Consider the following 23,876-nt stretch of genomic DNA (forward strand, 5'->3'; position numbering starts at 1 on the left):
TGAAGCGCTGCGGCTTCACTGCCCGGTTCCCTACGGCGCATGCGCGAGTCGCGCTGCGCCTGCCGATTGGCTCACACGCTGTGTGCTGGGAGCCGAGTGTTCCCAGCACACAACGGGCGACAGACGGGAAGTCAGAAAAACCCGTCTTTCGCCCGTAGCGTGTGGCCGGAAGTGGGTGCAAATACCTGTCTTTAGACAGGTGTCTGCACCCCCCTCCCCCCTGAAAGGTGTCAAATGTGACACCGGAGGGGGGAGGGTTCCGATCAGCGGGACTCCACTTTAGGGTGGAGAACCGCTTTAAGGCACTTATTGTGCATGAAAGAAATATGCATCATATGAATATTTTATACAAAACATATGGATAACAACAATAATAAAAAAAATTTGAAAATTCCAACTGTCCATCACGCAGCAACCTGGGTATCCAAACCAGGTAGAAGGAGCAAACCAACAACTATGGGGGTGTGTATAACATTATAGTAACAAAGTGGCACTATATGAACAAAAAGTTATAAGGAGACAAAAAAGCCGAAATTAAAAAGTGTGGCATGGTCCAAGTTATAAAAGATGGGCCAGATCCACATTCAGCGGCGTAAATGTAGGCGGGCGTAGCGTATCGTAGTTACGCTACGCCGCCGCAACTTATAGAGGCAAGTGCTGTATTCACAAAGCACTTGCGTCTAAAGTTACGGCGGCGTAGCGTAAATGTGCCGGTGTAAGCGTGCCTAAATCAAATGAGGAACAGGGGGGCGTGTTTTATGTAAACTAAGCATGACCCCACGTAAATTACGCTTTTTTCAAACGGCGCATGCGTGCGCATGCTCAGTATCACGTCGAATTTTCAAATTAAATTACGCCCGCTCAATGCCTAGACGACGTGAACGTAACTTACGCAAAGCCCTATTCGCGAGCGTTTTACGCAAACGCCGGAAAATTTGACGCTGTCTCGACTTACTTAACATTGCGTACGCCTCATATAGCAGGGGTAACTTTACGCCGGTCCGACGCCTTACGTAAACGACGCATATAGATACGCCGGGCGCACGTACGTTCGTGAATTGGCGTATCTACCTAATTTGCATATTCTACGCGTAAATCTACGGAAACGCCACCTAGCGGCCAGCGTAAATATGCAACTAAGATACAACGGCGTAAGAGACTTACGTCAGTCGTATCTAAGCAAAAATCCGGCGTAACTTGCTTTCTGGATACAGAAAAAAGATACGCCGGGGCATCCTAGAAGTTACGCAGCGTATCAATAGATACGCCGACGTAACTTCTTTGTGGATCTAGCCCCGATGAATGTAAGCTAGGTTAGAAAGACCAGCCAGTATAAACTTACCTAGCTGTAGGACCAGTGATTTTTTAATAGAGGGAAAAATATTAATGTAAATAATGTATCTACAGAGTAACCAAAGGGGTTATTCCGAAAAAAATTTAGTCACTGGTAACAATTTATTGCAAGGATCAAAGACTGCTCAAAAGCCAATCAATAGGAAAGCACCATGTCAACTATAGAGAGGGAGAAGAAAGAAAATACCATGGAAGCCAAGGAAGTGACCACAAGGGTATAAATACAAGATGATACTTGGGGGGGGGGCACACCCTAAAAATGCGTTTACATTCAAGATGGTGCTGCTATAAGACCAACAAACAGTACAAAATAGTGTTTACAGTGTACACATTAAAAAATGACATTTAAAGCCTGCAAGGCTATTTTCTAACGCCTGAACATATTCAAAAAATATGGGGATTTGGTCACACTACAGTTGCAAGAAAAAGTATGTGAACCCCTTTGGAATGATATGGATTTCTGAACAAATGGATGCTGTTTCAGCGTCCTGAGCCACCATTATTATCGTTGGATGGTCCTGGAGCGGCAGTCTGTTGTCTAGATGGTCCCCTTGATTGATAGGTATGTTGGATTTATGACGTAGCCATTTCTAAGACTCTGAATGTCTTATGCCCACTGATAATGGGGTACTCTGATGCAGTAAGTGTGCTTAGCACTTTATGACCATATACAGTTGCAAGAAAAAGTATGTGAACCCTTTTGGAATGATATGGATTTCTGCACAAATTGGTCATAAAATGTGATCTGATCTTCATCTAAGTCACAACAATCACAGTCTGCTTAAACTAATAACACGCAAAGAATTAAATGTTACCATGTTTTTATTGAACACACCATGTACACATTCACAGTGCAGGTGGAAAAAGTATGTGAACCCTTGGATTTAATAACTGATTGAACCTCCTTTGGCAGCAATAACTTCAACCAAACGTTTCCTGTAGTTGCAGATCAGACGTGCACATTAGTCAGGAGTAGTTCTTGCAACCTATCCGGTTCCCCAGACGAAGTCACGTGACGTAACGCGTAGGGAGTGGCCAGAGGCAGTAGGATCCCGGAAGTAACGTGAGAAGGCTCAGAGTACGCCGTTACTGTGCTTTTTTTTACTTTGTTTCTGTAAGGCCGCGTACACACGATCGGTCCAAACCGATGAAAACGGACTAAAGTTCAGTTACATCGGTCCAAACCGCCCGTGTCTACGCCCCATCGGTCTGTTGTCCTTCGGTCCAAAAAAAGAGAACTTGCTTTAAAATCGAACCGATGGACAGCTGACCGATAGGTCAAAACCGATGGTTAGTACGCAAAAGCATCGGTTCAAAACCCGCGCATGCTCAGAATCAAGTCGACGCATGCTTGGAAGCATTGAACTTCGTTTTTTTCAGCACTTTGTGTGTGTTACGTCACCGCTTTCTGACCCGATCGGTTTGAAAAACTATGGTGTGTACGCACATCAGACCATCAGTCTGCTTCAGCTGTGAACCGATGAAAACGATCCGTCGGACCATTCTCATCGGATGGACTGATCGTGTGTACGCGGCCTAAGAGCCCACCTTTTTTTGTTTTAATAAACACCCCATTTTACCTATCATACTACACCATTGGAGACCCCCTTGTGTTCCTACTGAGTTTAACAGGTTCACCTAGTGGAGGGATATCTTTGGGCAGGATGCTGTGGTACTGAATTGGAGCAACGTCTATGGTGGTTTTATATACATTTATAAGAAGATCATTACAGCAATATGGGTCTTTGAGGCGAATTACTCCTGTATTTGAGGTGAAAGTCCAGTGACATCAAGATTTCCTTTCAGTTTATCACTATAGGACTTTATTTGGTTCTTTCTGATACATCGGGCATTTTACATTTTCTACTTTATTTATAATTCACTTTTTGGTTCAAGAGGACTTATTTATCTATTTATGCACCTGAGCACTTTATCACTGATTCATTGCTGCTTCCTTCAGTGGACATTTATTGATAGATACACTTGAGCACTTTATCACTGATTTATTGTTGCTCCCTCCAGTGGACACTCCCAATATTCTTGGGATGTCTGGTGTGAATCGCTTTCTTGAGGTCATGCCACAGCATCTCATTCGGGTTGAGGTCAGGACTCTGACTGGGCCACTCCAGAAATCATATTTTCTTCTGTTTAAGCCTATCTGTTGTTGATTTACTTCTATGCTTTGGGTCGTTGTCCTATTGCAACACCCATCTTATGTTGAGCTTCAGCTGGTGGACAGATAGCCCTAAGATCTCCTGCAAAATGTCTTGATAAACTTGGGAATTAATTTTTCCTTCGATGATAGCAATCCGTCCAGGCCCTGACGCAGCAAAGCAGCCCCAAACCATGATTCTCCCACCACTATACTTCACAGTTGGGATGAGGTTTTGATGTTGGTGTGCTGTGCCTCTTTTTCTCCACACGTAGTGTTGTGTGTTTCTTCCAAATAACTCAACTTTGGTTTCATCTGTCCACAGAATATTTTGCCAGTACTGTTGTGGAATATCCAGGTGCTCTTGTGCAAACTGTAAACGTGCAGCAATGTTTTTTTTTTGGACAACAGTGGCTTCCTCTGTGGTATCCTCCCATTAAATCCATTCTTGTTTAGTGTTTTACGTATCGTTTTACGTATCGTAGATTCGCTAACAGGGATGTTGGCATATGCCAGAGACTTTTGTAATCTTTAGCTGACACTCTAGGATTCTTCTTCACCTCATTGAGCAGTCTGCGCTATGCTCTTACAGTCATCTTTACAGGATGGCCAATCCTAGGGAGAGTAGCAGCAGTGCTGAACTTTCTACATTTATAGACAATTTGTCTTAGGCCCCGTACACACGAGAGGATCCATCCGCTGGAATTGATCCGCGGACTGGCTCCAGCGGATAGATCCCCTGGTGTGTACAATCCAGCGGATCTGTTTCCGCGGATTTTTATCCCCTGGGATGGATTTCAAGCAGATAAAAATTTGAAGACATGCTTTAAAATCTATCCGCTTGAATCCATCCCAACGGATTGATCCGCTGGTCTGTACAGACTCACCGGATCAATCCGTCCGAATGGATCCCCCACATGCGTCGTAATGATTCGACACATGCATGGAATTCCTTATATGACAGCGTCGCGCACGTCGCCGCGTCATCATCGCGGCGACGGCGCGACACGTCATCGCGATGGGATTTCGGCGCGGATTTCGATCCGATGGTGAGTACACTCCATCGGATCAAAATCCGCGGAAATCCTCGAGAGGATTTATCCGCGGATACGGATAAATCCTCTCGTGTGTACTAGGCCTTACTGTGGACTGATGAACAGCAAGGCTTTTGGAGATACTTTTATAGCCCTTTCCAGCTTTATGCAAGTCAACAATTCTTAGGCCCTGTACACACAATCGGACAAAACCGAAGAAAACGGAATGAAGTTCAGTTTCATCGGTCCAAACCGATCGTGTGTGGGCCCCATCGGTCCGTTATCCTTCTGTCAAAAAATTTAGAACTTGCTTTAAAATTGAACCGATGGACGCCTAACCGATCGGTCAAAACTGACGGTTAGTACGCAAAAGCATTGGTTCAAAACCCGCGCATGCTCAGAATCAAGTCGATGCATGCTTGGAAGCATTGAACTTCATTTTTCTCAGCACGTCGTTGTGTTTTACATCACTGCGTTGGACTTGATCATTTTTTTAACTGATGGTGTGTAGGCACATCAGACCATCAGTCAGCTTCATTGGTTAACCGATGAGAACGGTCCTTCGGACCGTTCTTATCGGATGGACCGACCGCGTGTATGCGGCCTAAATCGTAGGTCTTCTGAGAGCTCTTTTGTGTGAGGCATCATTCACATCAGGCAATGCTTCTTGTGAAAAGCAAACCCAGAACTGGTGTGTGTTTTTTTATAGGGCAGGGCAGCTGTAACCAACACCTCCAATCTCATCTCATTGATTGGACTCCAGTTGGCTGACACCTCACTCCAATTAGCTCTTGGAGATGTCATTAGTCTAGGGGTTCAAATATCCCTCTGTAGCTCCGTTGATCCCTGCTGAGCCGGCGGATGACAGGGCAGTCCCCGCACACTGTGCAGGGACCGCCCTGTCTTTTCTCCACTCTCCTCTATGGGGTGATCGGATGAACATGGACCGTCTGTCCGTGTTCACCCGATCCGATCCGCAGACAGATAGAAAAATAGGGTTTTCCTCTGTCTGCAGAATCAGAGGAATGCGGAAGCGGGCGAGATCGGGTGTCAGCGGATGTTCATCAGATGACACCCACAATCTCATAGGGACCAATGTATGTCCCTTTTTCATCCATACACGGATGGATGAAAAAGCGGACATACGGTCCACCCGTGTGAAAGGGCCCTAAGGCTTTGTAAGTCAAAATGGAGTACCTGTCTGTTGTATACTGGACCACTTGATTTTTAATAAATAAACTCTGCGTATTATGTATGACAAACCCCTGCTGCATTACAATAATAGCCAGGGGGTAGAGCTAAGCTCATTTGTTTGGTGAATCTGAATATTATTACATTCAAGGAAAAAAAGGCAGGTTCTCTTGAAAGGACAACTCGCCTTTCAAGCACTTCCCCAGCTAGGGCTGCCACCTTTTCTTCAAGTAAAATCCAAACACTTTGGCGGCACACAGCCATTTTTTTTATAGTATAAACTATAGATATACTTTGCGATTAATTAACATTTCTAATTGTATGAAGTTAATCACAAGAGTCCCCCTTTACATCAGAGTCCACAGAGTCCCCCTTTACATCAGAGTCCACAGAGTCCCCCTTTACATATGAAGCCACAGAGTTCCCCCTTTACATCAGAGTCCACAGAGTTCCCCTTTACATCAGAGTCCACAGAGTTCCCCTTTACATCAGAGTCCACAGAGATCACCCTTTACATCAGAGTCCACAGAGTTCCCCCGTTACATCAGAGTCCACGGAGTCCCCCTTTTACATCTGAATACACAGATTCCCCTTACACTGTAGATTCTGATGTAAGGGAAATCTCTGGGGACTCTGGCATAAGGGATGCTCTGGAAACCCTGATTTAAGGGGGAACACTGAGAACTCCGATGTATGGAGAGGACTCTGATGTAAGGGGGAACATTTCTGCCTCTGGTGTAACGAGGAACTCTGATGTAAGGGCTGCTCTGAGAACCCCCGATATAAAGGGGAACACTGAGAACTCCGATGTACGGAGAGGACTCTGATGTAAGGGGGAGCTCTGATGTAAGGGGTGCTCTGAGAACACCGATTTATGGGGGAACACTGAGAACTCTGATGTACGGAGAGGACTCTGATGTAAAGGGGAGCTCTGATGTAAGGGGTGCTCTGAGAACACTGATTAAAGGGGGAACACTGAGAACTCTGATGTACAGAGAGGACTCTGATGTAAGGGGGAGCTCTGATATAAGAGGTGCTCTGTAAACCCCGATTTACCTTAGTGTACTCACTCAGAAGTAGGAGAGAGAATGGGGGGGGGAGACTTTAGTCACAGACAGGGATGGATAGTGAGCTCACTAAGCCTTTGGCAGTCAGCACCTCTCATCTAGATGTATCTGTGGCTGCTGGGCTTCAAATTTCCGGCCCCCACTTTCCTTTTCAGTGGCACAGTGCCAGGGATTGGAGTGTGGGCAGACACAGAGGGGTATGGGTGGGAGGAAGAGTTGCAGATTGATACCACTCTCCTCTCCCATCTGTATGTGGGGGGTGTTAATGCTGGGCAGTGTGAGAGAGAGTGTAACAGACACTTCTAGCTTAGACAACTGCAGCCAGCAACTTTGCTGGGAAGTAATTGTCCAGTGTGATTATTGTGTCTGGGTTTCAGACAGACTGATTCAAAACCCAAACTGTCCGGGTGAATCCCAGACAGGTAGCAACCCTATCCCCACTACTACAATCTATTAGGGATGCTGGCCATGAGGCCAGAGGCTCTGTCCATTTTATTATCCCACCGTGCACTCTTAGGGAGCCAAGAAGAAGAGGGCAAAATGACCATAACAAAAATGGTGGTCGTGGCCACATTGTCCCAGAACTGGGACCCAGTGCAGGGTCTACGGTCACCCAATCTACCAGTACGAAGGCAACACAGGGCATGAGGGATCCACAGATCTGCAAAGCAGCCCCAGAGACTGCAATGAGGAATGCAGACAAGGGATAGGGAGTTCACCCAAAGCAGCACAGCCCTATATCTGATTAGGCACAGAGCATGGAACCTGTTAACAGACATAGCACACCAGTGTTCTGCGGCCTGAAACTTGAGCACTGTGGCAGACAGTTCACAACCATCTGTCATGTGTAGTTCCCAGAACAGTAGGAAGCACTGTGCAGGTTTTACCACTGTTATGATAAGGCATGACTGTCATGGTGAATCATAATCTATGCCACGAGGATGAACTGAGTAGACTACAAAGATTTAGGATATGCCATCTGTCTTCCAGTCAGCTACATGATAAAAGATCTAACAACAAGGGGGTAGATTCACGCAGCTGCGCGCCTAGTTACGGCGGCGCAGTGTATTGTATTTACGCTACGCCGCCGTATCTTACAGGAGCAAGTGCAGTATTCACAAAGCACTTGCTTCGTAAGTTGCGGCGGCGTAGCGTAAATGGGGCCGGCGTAAGCGGGCGTAATTCAGATGTGGAAGGGGGGGCCTGTTTTATGCGCCGTCCGTGTACATATCCCAGTGTGCATTGCTCCCAAGTACGCCGCAATGACGTATTGGTTTTGACGTGAATGTAAATTACGTCCAGCCCTATTCGCGAACGACTTACGCAAACGATGTAAAAAATTCAAATTTCGAAGTGGGAACAACGTCCATACTTAACATTGGCTGCGCCTCCTAATAGCAGGAGCAACCTTACGCTGAAAAAGCCTTACGCAAACGACGTAAAAAACTACCGCCGGGCGCACGTACGTTTGTGAATCGGCGTAACTAGGTAATTTGCATACTTTACGCCGAAAACTATGGGAGCGCCACCTAGCAGCCAGCGTGAGAATGCACCCTAGGATACGACGGCGTAAGAGACTTATGCCAGTCGTATCTTAGGCTAATGTCGGCGTATCTTGCTTTCTGAATACAGAAAGAAGATACGGCGGCGCAGATTTGAATTTACGCGGCGTATCTATAGATACGCCGGCGTAAATTCTCTCTGAATCCGGCCCAAGGTCTTTCAAACACACAAATTTGGTAAAATAGATTCTTCCTCTTTGGAAGCTAAGCAATTGATTAATTGGGCCACTAGATGGAGCCATACCCTTGGTTGCTTGTACCTAGAGTCCTTTTCCTACAGATGGCACTGTAACCCAGCGGTTCCTATTTATTAAAGTTAGAAGAGAAGTATGGACATAATTAAGTATGAAAATAAACACAGTAACCTCAATACTTTCAGTATCAGGATTCAGCAGCTGGGAGAGCAGGTATATGTAGCTATATAATGAAACTGGGACCAGACCATATGTATATATCTTTAACCACTTGACCTCCGGAAGATTTACCCCCTTTTTTTGCGATACAGTACTGCATTATTATATCTGACAATTGCGCGCTCGTTTGACACTTAACCCAAATAAAATGTATGTCCTTTTTTCCCCACAAATAGAGCTTTTTTTTGTGGTATTTGATCACCTCTGCACTCTTTTTTTTTGCGCTATAAACAATTTTGAAAAGAAAAATAAACACATTTTTTTACCCTCTGCTATAAAACATATCCAAAAATAAAATAAAAAAATTCAAATTTCTTCATCATTTTAGGCCAATATGTATTCTGCTACAAATTTTTGGTAAAATAAATCCCAATTAGTGCATATTGATTGGTTTGTCCAAAAGTTATAGCGCCTACAAACCAGGGAATATTTTTATGGAATTCTGATTTATTTTTGACTTTTTACTAGCGATGGCAACTTATAGTGGGACTGCGATATTTCAGCGGACAAATCGGACACTAACTGACACTTTTTTGGGGACCAGTGACACTAATACAGTAATCAGTGCTAAAAATATGCACTGTCACTGTACTAATGACACTGGCTGGGAAGAGATTAACATCAGGGGCGATCAAAGGGTTAACTGTATGCCTAACCAGTGTTTTCTCACTTTGAGGGAGGTGCTTTTTACTATAGGAAGGCATTTCCTGCTCAGCAGGAACACAGGATCAATACCTTACCTACTGACAGAACGGCAATCTGCCTTGTTTACATAGGAAGATCGCTGTTCTGGTTCTCTGCCTAATGATCGTGTTGGCCAGCGGACATGTAGTCCTGCAGATCAGCTCCTGCTGTGTCTAATCACAATGGGAGCGGGTTGGCGGCGACTCGCATGCGTGCCCCAGACCCGAAAGTGCAGGATCACGTACTAGGTAAGTAATCCTGCACCGGAGAGCCACCTTGCCACCGCATATGTACAGTATACGGTCAGCAAACGGTTAAAGTGGAATTTATTTTCAGAGGATGTAAGATAACTATATGCCAGCAAACATTAAACATGACAATGCATGAAAAGCAAAACTAAATAACCGGCAATCCTAACTAAACAATATACAGTATATATATATATATATATATATATATATATATATATATATATATATACATACACACACAAACGATATACACACAAGACAGGGGAGAGCACGGGGCATATGAAAAATAAGGAAAACAAAACTGGGATGGGAACTAAGCAGCAGGATACTGGATACAAGGCAAGGGCAAGACAAGATCTAGAGTAAATGGCTACAGAGTCAAGCAGCAGCACGACTAACAGGGTACAAAGCAGGAGAAGCCATAATATTAAGGCGCTGCCTGCTAGTGAAGAAGCATTATACGTCCTCCCAGCAGATCATTTGGAACTGATTACTGGGGCCTGCTGGCCTCTAGGAGACACCTGTTAGTGGACACTGGAACTGCAACAATCAGCACAGGGCACCACAGCACCACCAACAGGCGAACTCAGTCCTAACAATGCTGCAGCTTCGGTGTGATGCTGCAGCTGTCCCATGTCGTCTCTATGACCGAGAACTGAGCAATCACATGACTGTGGATTGCTTCGTTCTCGGTCTTCTCAGAGTGGAGAACAATGACTGTCAGTTTTCACTCTTCACTCAAGTCTGCCCCTTCAGCACTCACTGTAACACCGGGCTGGAGGGGGGGTGCGCAGTTGGCTTCGGCACTCAGCCACACACTGAGTGCCGGAGTCAGCTGTTAATCAGGCAACTTGGTGGATGCCAGCAATATTGTCGAGATCATTCCAGAGCCTTAAGCAGCTCCGCCACATCTGGTGAAAGCAGGCTAGATTCCGCTGTCGGCTGATTCTGGGTCACAGAAGAACAAAGGTAAATGCACCCCTGTGACCCTGTGGTGAGGCTGCATTGATGGGCACTGATAAAGTTGTTGTTAATATTCATTTTTGTAACTTAATTCTGCATAAAACATTTAAGTGTCATTTCATGAGATAATTTAAAAGGGTGTGTTTAGGGGCGGTGCAGGGTAGGGGTTGGGTGGGGCAACTGGTGGCGAGTAACCCATAAGGCATGGCTAGTAGCTCAGAACTTGACATTTTGAGCCCTGTTGTATTGTATTCCTAAAATTTTAATAATTATGCATGTACAGCATTTTTTACTTAGTAAAAGCACATTAATACACTGCAGAGGTCTAAGCTTCCTTGCTTTATTGCAACGTGACCTTGCTAGACACTAAAGCAAACAATACCAAACCAATGGTGCATCAGTGACAGCTTGTGTTCTGGAAATCCAGCATGAATCCAGGTGGGACCACAGCGATAGTGATGTCGCAAACCTAAAATTTTCGGTTTGCGAACGCGAACTTCCGCAAATGTTTGTGAACCGGGCGAACCGCCATAGACTTCAATGGGCAGGCAAATTTTAAAACCCACAGGGACTCTTTCTGGCCACAATAGTGATGGAAAAGTTGTTTCAAGGGGACTAACACCTGGACTGTGGCATGCCGGAGGGGGATCCATGGCAAAACTCCCATGGAAAATTACGTAGTTGTCGCAGAGTCCGTTTTTAATCCATAAAGGGCATAAATCACCTAACATTCCTAAATTGTTTGGCATAACATGCTTTAAAACATCAGGTATGATGTTGTATCGATCAGGTAGTGTAAGGGTTAGGGTTACAGACAGGGTTAGGGTTAGGGTAACATATAGGGTTAGGGTAACAGATAGGGTTAGGGTAACAGATAGGGTTAGGGTTAGGGTTACAGACAGGGTTAGGGTAACAGATATGGTTAGGTTTATAGATAGGGTTAGGGTTAGGTTTAGGGTTACAGACAGGGTTAGGGTTGGGGTTACAGACAGGGTTAGGGTTACAGATAGGGTTTGGGGTACAGTCTGTAACCCTAACCCTGTCTGTAACCTTAACCCTAACCCTATCTGTAACCCTAACCCTAACCCTGTCTGTAACCCTAACCCTAACCCTGTCTGTAACGCTAACCATGTCTGTAATAGGGTTAGGGTTCACAGTGAAAGACCAAACTCTGACTATGTCCTCAGAACTTTTCGAGTTCAGGGTACGTGGCCTCTGAACACTGGGCATTTTTCTAGGGCCAAAGGGAATCACAGCACCATGACCACAACGGCCCCTGCGGGGTGGCCTGCCTCTGCCTGTCATTTTTTTTAGATTAGTTTAGTTGTACTATGCGTGTAAGCTACTGTGCCACCAGATATGAGATGTGGCACTGGACAGGTGGGCACAGTTTACCCTGTGAGGCAAAGACACCCTGGCAGACAAATGACTACTATTATGTATTGCAGTGAATTTTGTTTTTATATCTTATCAACTGTGCCAACACAATATAGATGAGATGTGGCACTGGACAGGTGGGCACAGTTTACGCTGTGAGCCTGGGCCCCTTACATTACACAGCACCCCACAGCTCTGGACCCCTTTTCATAGCACCCTGCACCACTGGGCCCCTTACATTACACAGCCCCTTGCACCTCTGGACCCCTTTACATTGAACACTACCCTGCACCACTGGACCCCTTTACATTACACAGCACTGCACCACTGGACCCCTTTATATTACACAGCACTGCACCACTGGACCCCTTTATATTACACAGCACTGGACCCCTTTAAATTACACAGCAACCTGCACCACTGGACCCCTTTATATTACACAGCACTGCACCACTGGACCCCTTTACATTACACAGCACCCCACAGCTCTGGACCCCTTTACATAGCACCCTGCACCACTGGACCCCTTTATATTACACAGCAGCTTGCACCACTGGGTCCCTTACATTACACAGCACCCCACAGCTCTGGGCCCCTTTACATAGCAGCCTGCACCACTGGACCCCTTTATATTACACAGCAGCCTGCACCTCTAATCTAACTAAACTATACAGTGTATAAATATATGTACAACTCCTGGTGATGTATATATATCCTCTACACACTGTAACATTAACTGCCTGCTCTATCGAACTCCAAAAAATTACACTCTCTCTCTCTCTCTTTACAGTTCGGGTTCGCTCAACCCTAGTAATTAACTTTTTTTTTTCTTTTTAGTAAAAGTCAGTAATAGGGAAACAGTCCTGCTCCCACGTGTAATGTCTCTTTCACAACTCCAGCCAAAGTGGGTGTAGCGCACCTGGACAGGCCTCTCTCACCGGCCTGGCAGCCAGAATGTCACTCGAACCTTAGGAAAAAGTCTCTGCCACAGACCCACCTGATAATTGAAACAGCGGAGATAATCCTCCTTAGTAGATTTGGCACCTGGATCCCCTTCAGGTAGTTGTAGTTTGGTTACCGACTGATAGGCGACCGACGTTCAGCCTCTCGGTACCCGGTTACCTTGATCCCCGGGGTATTGTAAAAACCCTTTTGGATCGCCAGCCTCTCTTGGCTCTCCTTAGGCAGACTTCCACCGAACAGCTTCCCCCAACAGGAATAACGCTTGGGATCTTGCTGGATTTAGGGACCCAGTCGATCACTGGGGCCCAGCCACAGCTCAGAAATTCCAAGCCCTGAAACCAGGAACACCGCGTGGCACGTGCACCCCGGCCTGGAAGGCCATTTCACCGGGGCGCCGTGGTTAGAGAGAAGCTTAGAGAGAAGGGCCTCTGTCAGGTTTCACATTTTTTACAGTCAAGATCTTGGCCTTCCATTGGTGACCTAACAGAGGTAGGGGGCGCTTTTGAGCTTACATTTTGGCAGGCGCTTCATGTAAGCCATTTTTTGAGATCCTTGGGGTCGGCCAATTGAATTCCAAGAGCAACTGACAGTATTTGAAATATACTGTAGTGAGGAGGAACCACTCTCGCGAGTGGTATCCAAGATGTACGGGTTGTTGAATACACCCCCGGAAGATTTTGTGATGCCAGGTATTGGGAAATGGGAAAAGGACCTGGGGAGGACTTTCACCCCAACCCAACATAAACAAATAATTTTTTTGACATTGAATTCCTCGGTCTGTTCAAAGGCACAGGAATCCAATTATAAACTTCTCACACAATGGTATTACACTCCAGTAAGGCTTCATAAATTTGCTAAGGAAACCTCGGATTGTTGCTGGAGATGTGGGGTAGAGCAAGGAACACTCTTGCATATATTTTGGTCCTGTGAAAAAATGAGACACTATTGGGTGGAGGTTCGGAGAATATCCCAAAAATTCACAGAATATTTGATCCCAGATGACCCTGCCTTATTTTTGCTTCATTGCTCACAGATTCCGGTTCAGAATTATAAGAAATCAGTAGTGTGTCATCTGATTAATGCGGCAAAGGCGGGAGTCACCCTACGGTGGAGGGACTCTAGACCTCCCTCCATCGCAGGATGGCTTAACAGGACTCAGGAGATAGGAGCAATGGAGGATCTGGTCCTCTCAGCCCAAAACAGGAGGAAACAATATAATGAAATTTGGACAGGATGGAATTTATTCATCAGCTCAGAGGAAAGGAAGAGGATGCTTGAAGAGTGATAAATTCATTTGAAGGTGAATATCGGTATATATGTATAAGGGACTATATAAAGCCCGGGAGTCCTACATCTCAGGGGGGGGGGGTTTGAGGGAGGAGGAAGGTGGGGGGGGGGGTTGTGTTTAAGGGATAAGAGGTTAATGAAAGAAGGAGAGAAGGATACAAATGGAAGGCAAAGGGATATAGAAAGCATAGATAGGGTGACTGATTACCTTGATCGGACTGATTGAAGTTGGGGGAACAGGCACAAATGTGTATATAGATGTGTTTACATTTGTAATTGATGGACGGTGAATTTTATGGAACATGTATTCTGTTTTGTATGTTTTTCTTTTCCTTTTTTGATAAAATAAAATAAAAGATAAGTAAAAAAAAAAAGAGCACTTAATCCTTGACTCCACTGCTACCACCTGTCGACCTGGGGTAAGATCAGCACCCCAGGAATGACAGAATGAGCCCACAGCACAGCCAAAGCTGAGACAGAGACCCAAGTTTGGAAAACATGGTCAGAGTTAACTAACTCTCTGACCCCCTCTAAATTTAACATAGCACCGGTTCTGGAAAGTAACCAGGGCTACATATAGCAGAATCACGATCATAGATTTTCAAAAAGTTTTAGTTCTATTTAAAGTGTATGTAAACCCCAACAATAAACTTCTATTATTTTGCCTCTTTTGGTCTGTTAAATTTACCATTGAAAGTTATTTGTTATATCTGATAAGTTCACAAAAATCCCTTCCTATCTTGTTAGAAATCTTATTGCTTTCCTGTGCTCTCTGACTGTCCTATCTGTAATACATTACATTGTTTTCTGAGAACTACAGAACCATGCCCATCTATGTTTTGGTGATTTGTGTAAACTGCACCAAGCTGACAATATTGCTTTTCAGATACCAGTTGAGTACTGCTCTCTGTTTTTCTCTTTATTTTTTAGTCAGTTTATCATACTGACATTTGTGGATTGCTTCAGTGGGTATTCCAGTTGAAGAGAAACAAGCTACAGGCAGAGATAAATCGACATCCCTATAGAACCATGCAGAGGTAGGTGCTCTGCATTTAAGAATTTAACCATATTTGCATTTATCTAAGCCGTCAAAGCATGGTTTTGGACAAAATACCCCCCTTAAATTTCCTACTCTATGGATTAGGAGTATAGCAAGTGGTGAAGAGCAAAATGTTTAGAGTATTTATTCAATGTGTGCCAAAATCTCTTCCCCACACACTAATATTAAAGTAGACAATGGTGCTTTAAAGTGGAGTTCCAGTCTTTTTTTATGTTTAAAAAAAGTCAGCAGCTACAAAAAGCATAGCTGCTGGCTTTTATTAAACATACACTTACCTGCTCCACTGTCCAGCGATGCGCCGCCCGGAGCTCCGCTCCTCTCCCCCTATCTGCCGGCGCCTCCATCCTAACTGTGGGCACCCGGCCGTGACAGCATTCGGCTTCACAGCCGGGCACTCACTGCGCATGCGTGAGTGGCGCTGCGCTACCTGATTGGACAGGCGATCACCTGGGAGCTGTCACGTGTCAGCGATATCAGGGGCGTTGCTAGGTGGAAAAAAGACTAGGGGCTTCAGCCCGAAGCCGGCATCGGGGGGGGGGGCTTGCGGGCGCGGTGGAGTGGCGCGGTGTGACCTACCTCAAACACATACCCTGACCTACGTGTGTGTGTGTGTGTCAGTGTGTCTGTGTGTGTCAGTACACACAGTGACGTGTCAGTTACACATTCCATGAGATCAGCATGTAAGGAAGCTCTTAGGGACACTGGCATGTCTTTCAGGGTTGTTTCTGACACATGACCTGACCTACATACACTGACCTTACCTACATACACTAACACTGACATGTCCTACATACACTGACATGTCCTACATACACTGACAGTGACATGTCCTACATACACTGACATGTCCTACATACACTGACACTGACATGTCCTACTGACACTGACATGTCCTACATACACTGAATGTCCTACATACACTGACATGTCCTACATACACTGACACTAACATGTCCTACATACACTGACATGTCCTACATACACCCACTGACACTGACATGTCCTACATACACTGACACTGACATGTCAGGAGGCTTAGCAGCCGAGGAGGAGAGGAGAGCCGCCAAGCAGGGAGCAGGGATGTGGCGTGGCGCAGCGGGCAGCCGTGGTGTGCAAAAATTGATGAAATGTAAAATGATGAGCGCAATAGTAATATAATAAAGAATTATAAGTGCAAAAAGTGCTAAATATAACAGTAAAATAACTGCAGCAATGTGCAATGAACAAAAAATATACCACAAAATGTCTTAAATGGTGATAAACTGTGATCTCCGTGTATAAAACTGATGTTCTTCTGGTAATCTTCTAAAAAAAAGTCTTCTAACAGTGGGCTCACAGAGCACTTACCTCCTTGTAGATGTGATATTCCGGCTGTATACCTCCTGGAGTGGTTCCTATAAGATGGTCTCAAACCGAGTTCCAACTCCAATTATTGATCGCAGCCGCCGGACAAAGAGGCAGCTCCAGGTTAGGAATTGCTGCAGCCTTTCAATGGCTTTCTTTTTCTGCACCGTGGTAAACCTTTTAAACTCCTCGGGGAGAGAGAAGAGCATAACAAATCTTTTTCAGCAGTTTGGCTGCGTGTGTGCTCAGGACCCCCAGGTTTGACATGACCGTGGTGTGCAGCCAGAGGAGGCTCAGGAAGAAAGGAGAGCCACCGAACTGAGCAGGGAGAGGGATGTGACATGGCGCGACGGGCGGCATTGTAATTCCCGCCTTCTGAGCTTGCGGCGCCTATGATGGATGTCACACGTCCCGCGGTCCCGGATTGGACCAGTGGGACGTCCATCATAGGCACTGCAGGCTCCAGAAGGTGGGACCTGCTGATGTCCCACTCCTCCTGAAGCCCCTACTCCCCCCAAAAAAATGACATGCCAAATGTGGCATGTAAAGGGGGCAATTAGTGGTTTAAGCGGAAGTTCCACTTTTGGATGGAACTCCGCTTTAAGGGTGCAGTGAGGCAGATAGGAAACATCCAATGGTGTATATAAAAGCTTACAGCGCTAAATATATTCCATATTTATCCTTTACCGTTCCATGTCCCTGTTGTGCTTTAAAATAAATATATGCATCTTTCATGCATTTGTGCTGCAGATATTTTTCTTTTACCATAGCAGGAATACTGAATAGCAGAGCATTAGAACATGCGTGAAATAAAAGCATGGCTAAAGAGCACAGAAGAAAGCCAGAAACATACACTGTACATCATTTTTTTTTTTTAAATAATTAAAATTCATACAGTTGAACAGGGTTATGCAGCACACAGATGGCAAATGGCAAAATGGTATTTATGCACTCCTCCTTTCCCATCCAGCCACCACCATCCTTGATAGACAGCTATGTAGTACATGTACAGTAAAAATGTCCATTAGCTCATAGTTCAAGAGAGAAAACTGCAAGCCAACATCACCATTTTATGTACGTTAGCAGTCACTTTTTTGACTGCATGAATCCTTTAAGGGCCCATTTGTAGCTACATGCAAGCCCGGACTGGGAGAAAAAACAGGCTCGGGCATTTTAGACTGAGCAGCCCATGGCTTATTTACCGGCCCTGTTTTCCAATCTCCATCCTAATGGAGGCGAGGGGGACTGGAAAAGAGGGGGTTTTAAAGCATGGGGGGTGGAGAGCACAAGAAGACAACAGAGAGCATAGGGGGTCTAGAGAACATGGGTGAGTAAAAGGCACTGTGGGGGAGGCTGTAGAGCACATGGGGAGAGCACTGGGGGGGGGGTTAAGAGAGCATGGGGGAAGGTCTGAGAGCACAGGGAGGGTCAGAGAGCATTGGGGGTGTGGAGAGTACAAGGGGGGTGCCTGAGAGCATGGGGGGGCTGAGAGCATGGTGGGAGCTGAGAGTATGGCGGGAGCTGAAGAGCACTGGGGGGGGCTAAAGAGCACGGGGGGAGTTTGAGAGCCCATGGCAGAGGGCCTGAGAGCACTAGGGGGGAGCCTGAGAGCACGGGGGGCTGGAGAGCATCGGGTGCACAAAAAGCAAAGCAAAGTGGGGATCCTGAAAGCACAGGGGGCGCAGGAGAGCACTAGGGGGCCTGGAGAGCACTGGGGGAAGTCAGAGAGCACTGGGGGGTGTGGTGGAAAGCACATGGGGGGACTTAAAGCGGAGTTCCGGCCACAATTTCACTTTTTAAATATAAATACCCCTGTAATACACAAGCTTAATGTATTCTAGTAAAGTTAGTCTGTAAACTAAGGTCCGTTTTGTTAGGTTGTTACAGCATTTAGACACTTTATAAAATAGAAATTGACTGGGGCCATCTTAAGTGTGTGCATCATGAAGCCAGACTGTATGACTTCCTGGATTTCAGCCTTGCAAATCTCGCACATGCTCAGTGCTGCACAAGCAGTGTCAGATCAGGTTTCAGCACCTGTGCTGTCCAAGTCACATGATTCTTTGAGACTGGGGAATGCACAGACTCCTGGAAAGTTACACCCACTACATTCCCAGGAGTCTGTGCGGTGTAGGTTAGGAAGCATTAAGCACCTAGGTGCAGGAAGTGGGAAGATTAACTATTCTGCCTAGCAACAACACTTTGAAGGCATCTAAAAAAAAAAAAAAAAAATTCGTAAAGGACTAATGACATTTTTTTTAAAACTACTGATGTAATGTTATATTTATGGGTGGAACTCCACTTTAAGAGCATGGGGGTCAGAGAGCACTGGGGGGTGGTGGAGAGCACATGGGGGCACCTGAGAGCATGAGGGTCAGAGAGCACTGGGGGGTGGTGGAGAGCACATGGGGGATCTGAGAATATGGGGGGGTCAGAGAGCACTGGGGGGGGGGGTGGAGAGCACATGGGGCACCTGAGAGCATGGGGGGTCAGAGAGCACTGGGGGGGTGGTGGAGAGCAGATGGGGGAACCTGAGAGCATGGGGGGTCAGAGAGCACTGGGGGGGGTGGTGGAGAGCAGATGGGGGAACCTGAGAACATGGGGGGGGTTAAAGAGCACTGGGGGGGTGGTGGAGAGCACATGGGGGACCTGAGAACAGAACTTTGGACCTCACCTCACCCACCCTCCCCTCTGCTTGATTTCATCTTGTCATAGTCAACCTTCTTGGGATAATGTTGGTCACTTTGTGGGTAGACAGTCATTAGTAGTCTTTAATTTGGCGGGGGTAAGGTATTGCTGCTTGAGTCTTGAAGACTGAGCATGTTGGAGTATTAATGTTTAACGATGGTTTGATTGGCAATACAGGATAAAGTTTGTTTAACCATTTCAATACCGGGCACTTGCACCCCCTTCCTACCCAGGCCAATTTTCAGCTTTCAGCTCTGTAACATTTTGAATGAAAATTGTGTGGTCATGCAACAGTGTACCCAAATGAAATTTTGATAATTTTTTTCACATAAATATTATATAGTGCATATTATATAGTGCACCTATTGTTGCACTATAAACAAAAAAAAAGAACGACAATTTTGAAAAAAATACATTTTTTTTTCTTTTTGCTATAATAAATATCCCTAATATTCGGTCGATATCTATTCTTATTCTTGGGACAACTGACATTTATACAGCGATCAGTGCTATAAATAGCCATTGATTACTGTATAAATGTCACTGGCAGGGAGGGAGTTAACACTAGGGGGCGATCAAGGGGTTAAATGTGTTACCTAGAAAGTGATTCTAACTGTGGGGGGATGGAACTGACTGGGGGAAGAGACCGATCGGTGTTCCTATATACTAGGAACACACAATCTGTCTCCTCTCCCCTAACAGTACGTGGATCTGTGTGTATACACACACAGGTCCACGCTTCTGCTCTGTCACGAGCGATCGTGGGTACCTGGCGGACATCGCGGCCGCCAGGCACGCACATCGGCTCCTCAGTGACGCGGCAGGCGCGAATGTGCCCCCATGCCATCACGAAGCTGAGGATGTCATATGACGGCCGCCCAGGATGGGAGATCCCATCTGCAGATGTCATATTACTATGGGCGGGTATTGAAGTGGTTAATGGTTAATTTTATCTACAGAAAACCCAATAAAGGGGCTGTGGCCTAAATGTTTCCCACAATCTGTTGTCACATGTTTTCTTTATTGGAAAGAATAACAAAAAAGGTGCACCGTTGTTTTAAAAATCAATATGACTTTATTCTAAGAGGTCAGCTACCAGATTTTATTCATAACGAGATGTACCGTAATGTACTGAATTGTAATATTTATTTTCTGAAAATAAAATACTTTGAAAAAAAAAATCAATATGACAACACCAAAGCAGCCATATGAAAAGCAATAAAGCGCTGATGCAAATGGTGTACTGTTCCTTTAAATCCAATGAATGTGCTATACAACCTTAGGTTGATCTGACAATACACAATTCCATATAAGAAACAGTAAAGTGCAAGTGCTGATAATAGGTGCACATTGCAAACATATAACAAAATTCTAAAATAACATTCAATTTAGGCTAGGGTTGTCCCGTTACCACTTTTTTGAGCCCGAGTACAAGTACCGATACTTTTTTTCAAGTACTCGCCGATACCGAATACCGATACTTGTTTTTAATGTCATGTGACAGTGGCAGTGATTTTTATTTTTTTTGGGGGGGGGGGGAGTGAATTGTCAATGTGTTTTTTTTATTTTTTATTTACATTTTATTTATTTTTTTAAATATTTATTGCAATTTTATTTTATTTTTATCAGCCCTGTTGGGGGTCTTTGGTGATATATCAGGGGTCTTAAAAGACCTCTGAAATCTCCCCTTTAAGACAGAGAAAGGGAATAGGGACACAGATTCCCCAGTGCCTTTCTCTGCAGCCTCAGCTGAAATGAATGGAGGGAAGCTCCTCTCCATTCATAAACTGAAGCATCGTAAACACAGGTTACGATGCTCAGTTATGTGAATGGACAGAGTTAGTGATCGCTGACTCTGTCCATTCGGAAAAGGAAGGAGCCGGGTTTAGCGGCTGCTACCTCCGCTCTCCATCCTCACAAATTGAGGGGGGAGAGCGGCACGGATGGGGCGGGAGAATAGCGACACGGACGGGGTGGGGGAGAGAAGAGCAACACGGACGGGGTGGGGGAGAGAAGAGCGGCACGGACGGGGGGAGAGAAGAGCGACACGGACGGGGGGGAGAAGAGTGACACGGACGGGGGGGAGAAGAGTGACACGGATGGGGGGAGAGAAGAGCGACACAGACGGGGGGAGAAGAGCGACACGGACGGGGGGGGAGAAGAGTGACACAGATGGGGGGGGAGAAGAGCGACACGGATGGGGAGGGAGAATAGCGGAACGGACGGGGGGAGAGAAGAGCGACACGGACGGACGGGGGGGGAGAAGAGCGGCACGGACGGGGGGGGGGAGAGAAGAGCGGCATGGACGGGGGGGGGGGGAAGAGCGGCATTGACAGGGGGAGAGAAGAGCGGCACAGAGCACGGGGGGGAGGAAAGACTGCACAGAGCACGGGGGAGGAAAGACTGCACGGAGCAGAAGACTTGCAACTCCCCTAACTGCCCAGGTATTGGCTGAGGCATCGGAGCATTTCCCCCGAGTACGAGTACTCGGGGAAATGCTCGGTATCGGGACATCCCTAATTTAGGCCCATGAGATGTTTCCAAAGGGAAATCATGTCTAAGTTCCGGTTCACACCAATGCGATGTGGGATTTGTAGCAATTCCTATGCATTTCCTGCACCACATCACAATCGCACTCCGTTCATGTGAACCGCTGCAGGCGTCAATGTTAGACACCCCGAAAATGATTCGTAAAATGCAGTTCGATTGGCTGAATTGGTTCGCATGGGTGTGGAAAAAGAAGATGCTTGCACCTTTCGTGTGGGTGCGGTTCGATTTAAACCATACAAAATAAATGGTTCGAATTGCACAGCAAAAAATTAAAGAATTGCATGTGACTTGAAAAGAAATGTAGTGTGATTCCTGTCCGAATCACATGCCCTTTCTCGCACTGCAGTAGTGCGAACGGGGACTAAAGAGATGCAGACTCCTTATTAGAACCCTGCAGGTGCAGCAGCTGACTGATAATTATAAAACCAATACCATTCAGATCCAATCTGCACATAGACACAGAAAAACAACTATTTCTTCTGAATAACAAAAGGTAGGAATCTGCAACACAGTTTGTTATAATCCTTGTAATGTACATAGATCACCCAGAGGGGATCCCTTTAACATTTCAGACTGGGTGACACTGGGCATAATTCAACCCAGAAGACAAAGGTACTGCAGGGAACAGCTCCAGACTAAAGGTAAGTATTGCAGCCAGAGCTGCTTTCGTTGGGGTGGAGGTGCGAAAAAACAAACAAAAAACAATTAGCCACAAATTCGGCTTTACATAATACCTACAGGTCTTGTCCTGCCCCCTGTGAGTGGACAGTGAAAGGAGATGCAGCACATTGTTGAGCTCACTGTGTTCTTTCCTACTACAGTGGAACCTTGGATTACAGACCAGGAGAATGCTCGTAATCCAAAGCACTCGCATATCAAAGCGAGTTTCCCCATAGAAGTCAATGGAAATGAAAATAATTAGTTCCGCACTGACTTCTATGGCATGCAATACTGAATGTGCCCAGAGGTGGGGGGGGGGCCAGAGAGCCTCGGAATAGTCAGAAAGGCTTGGGGACAACTCAGCTGAACTCGGAAAACCTCGAAAAGGCTCGGGAACTGATAGGTAGATTCAGTAAGAGTTAGGCCGACTTATCAGTAGATAAGCCGACTTAACTCAGAATCTACGCCGACTTATGTTTAAGCGTATGCTCAAACAGAGATACGCTTAAACATATCTAAGATACGACGGCTTGCGCCGTCCTATCTTAGTTTGCAATATTTTGGATGGCCGCTAGGTGGCGCTTCCATTGTGGTCGGCGTAGAATATGTAAATGAGGAGATATGCTGATTCACGAACGTACGCCCGGCCGACGCAGTACTTTTACGCCATTTACGTAAGAGATAGGCCGCGTAAAGTTAGAGCTAGGCCCTATTGGAATAGTAATGTCAAGTATGGCCGCCGTTCCCGCGTCGAAATTCGAATTTTTTACGTTGTTTGCGTAAGTCGTCTGTGAATCGGGATTTACGTCGTTTACGTCCACGTCAAAATCAATAGGCCCGTGCGGCGTATTTAGCCGCAATGCACACTGGGAAATGTAGGCGCCCAGCACATGCGCAGTAAAAAAAACGTAAAAAACGTGAGGTCAAGCGCCATTACCATAAAACACGCCCCCCTCAAACACATTTGAATTAGGCGCCCTTACGCCCGCGGATGTAGGCTACGCCGACGTAACTTAGCAGGCAAGTACATTGTGAATCATGTACTTGCCTCGCTAACTTACGGCGGCGTAGCTTAAATTCCTTAAGCTACGCCGCCGCAAAGTTACGCCAACGTACCTGAATCTACCTATGAGTATTTCCAAGTTTTTCCTAGCAAACTGCTCATTAACCGCGTTACTCGCAATCCGAGGTTTCACTGTATTAACATACTCCTTACCACATGAGAACTACAGCTGAGCTGGCTGATTGGTTCCTTGTTCTGCTCCACCCTCTCCCAG

Source organism: Rana temporaria, chromosome 3, assembly GCF_905171775.1.
Source record: "Rana temporaria chromosome 3, aRanTem1.1, whole genome shotgun sequence".
In the NCBI taxonomy this organism is placed as follows: domain Eukaryota; kingdom Metazoa; phylum Chordata; class Amphibia; order Anura; family Ranidae; genus Rana; species Rana temporaria.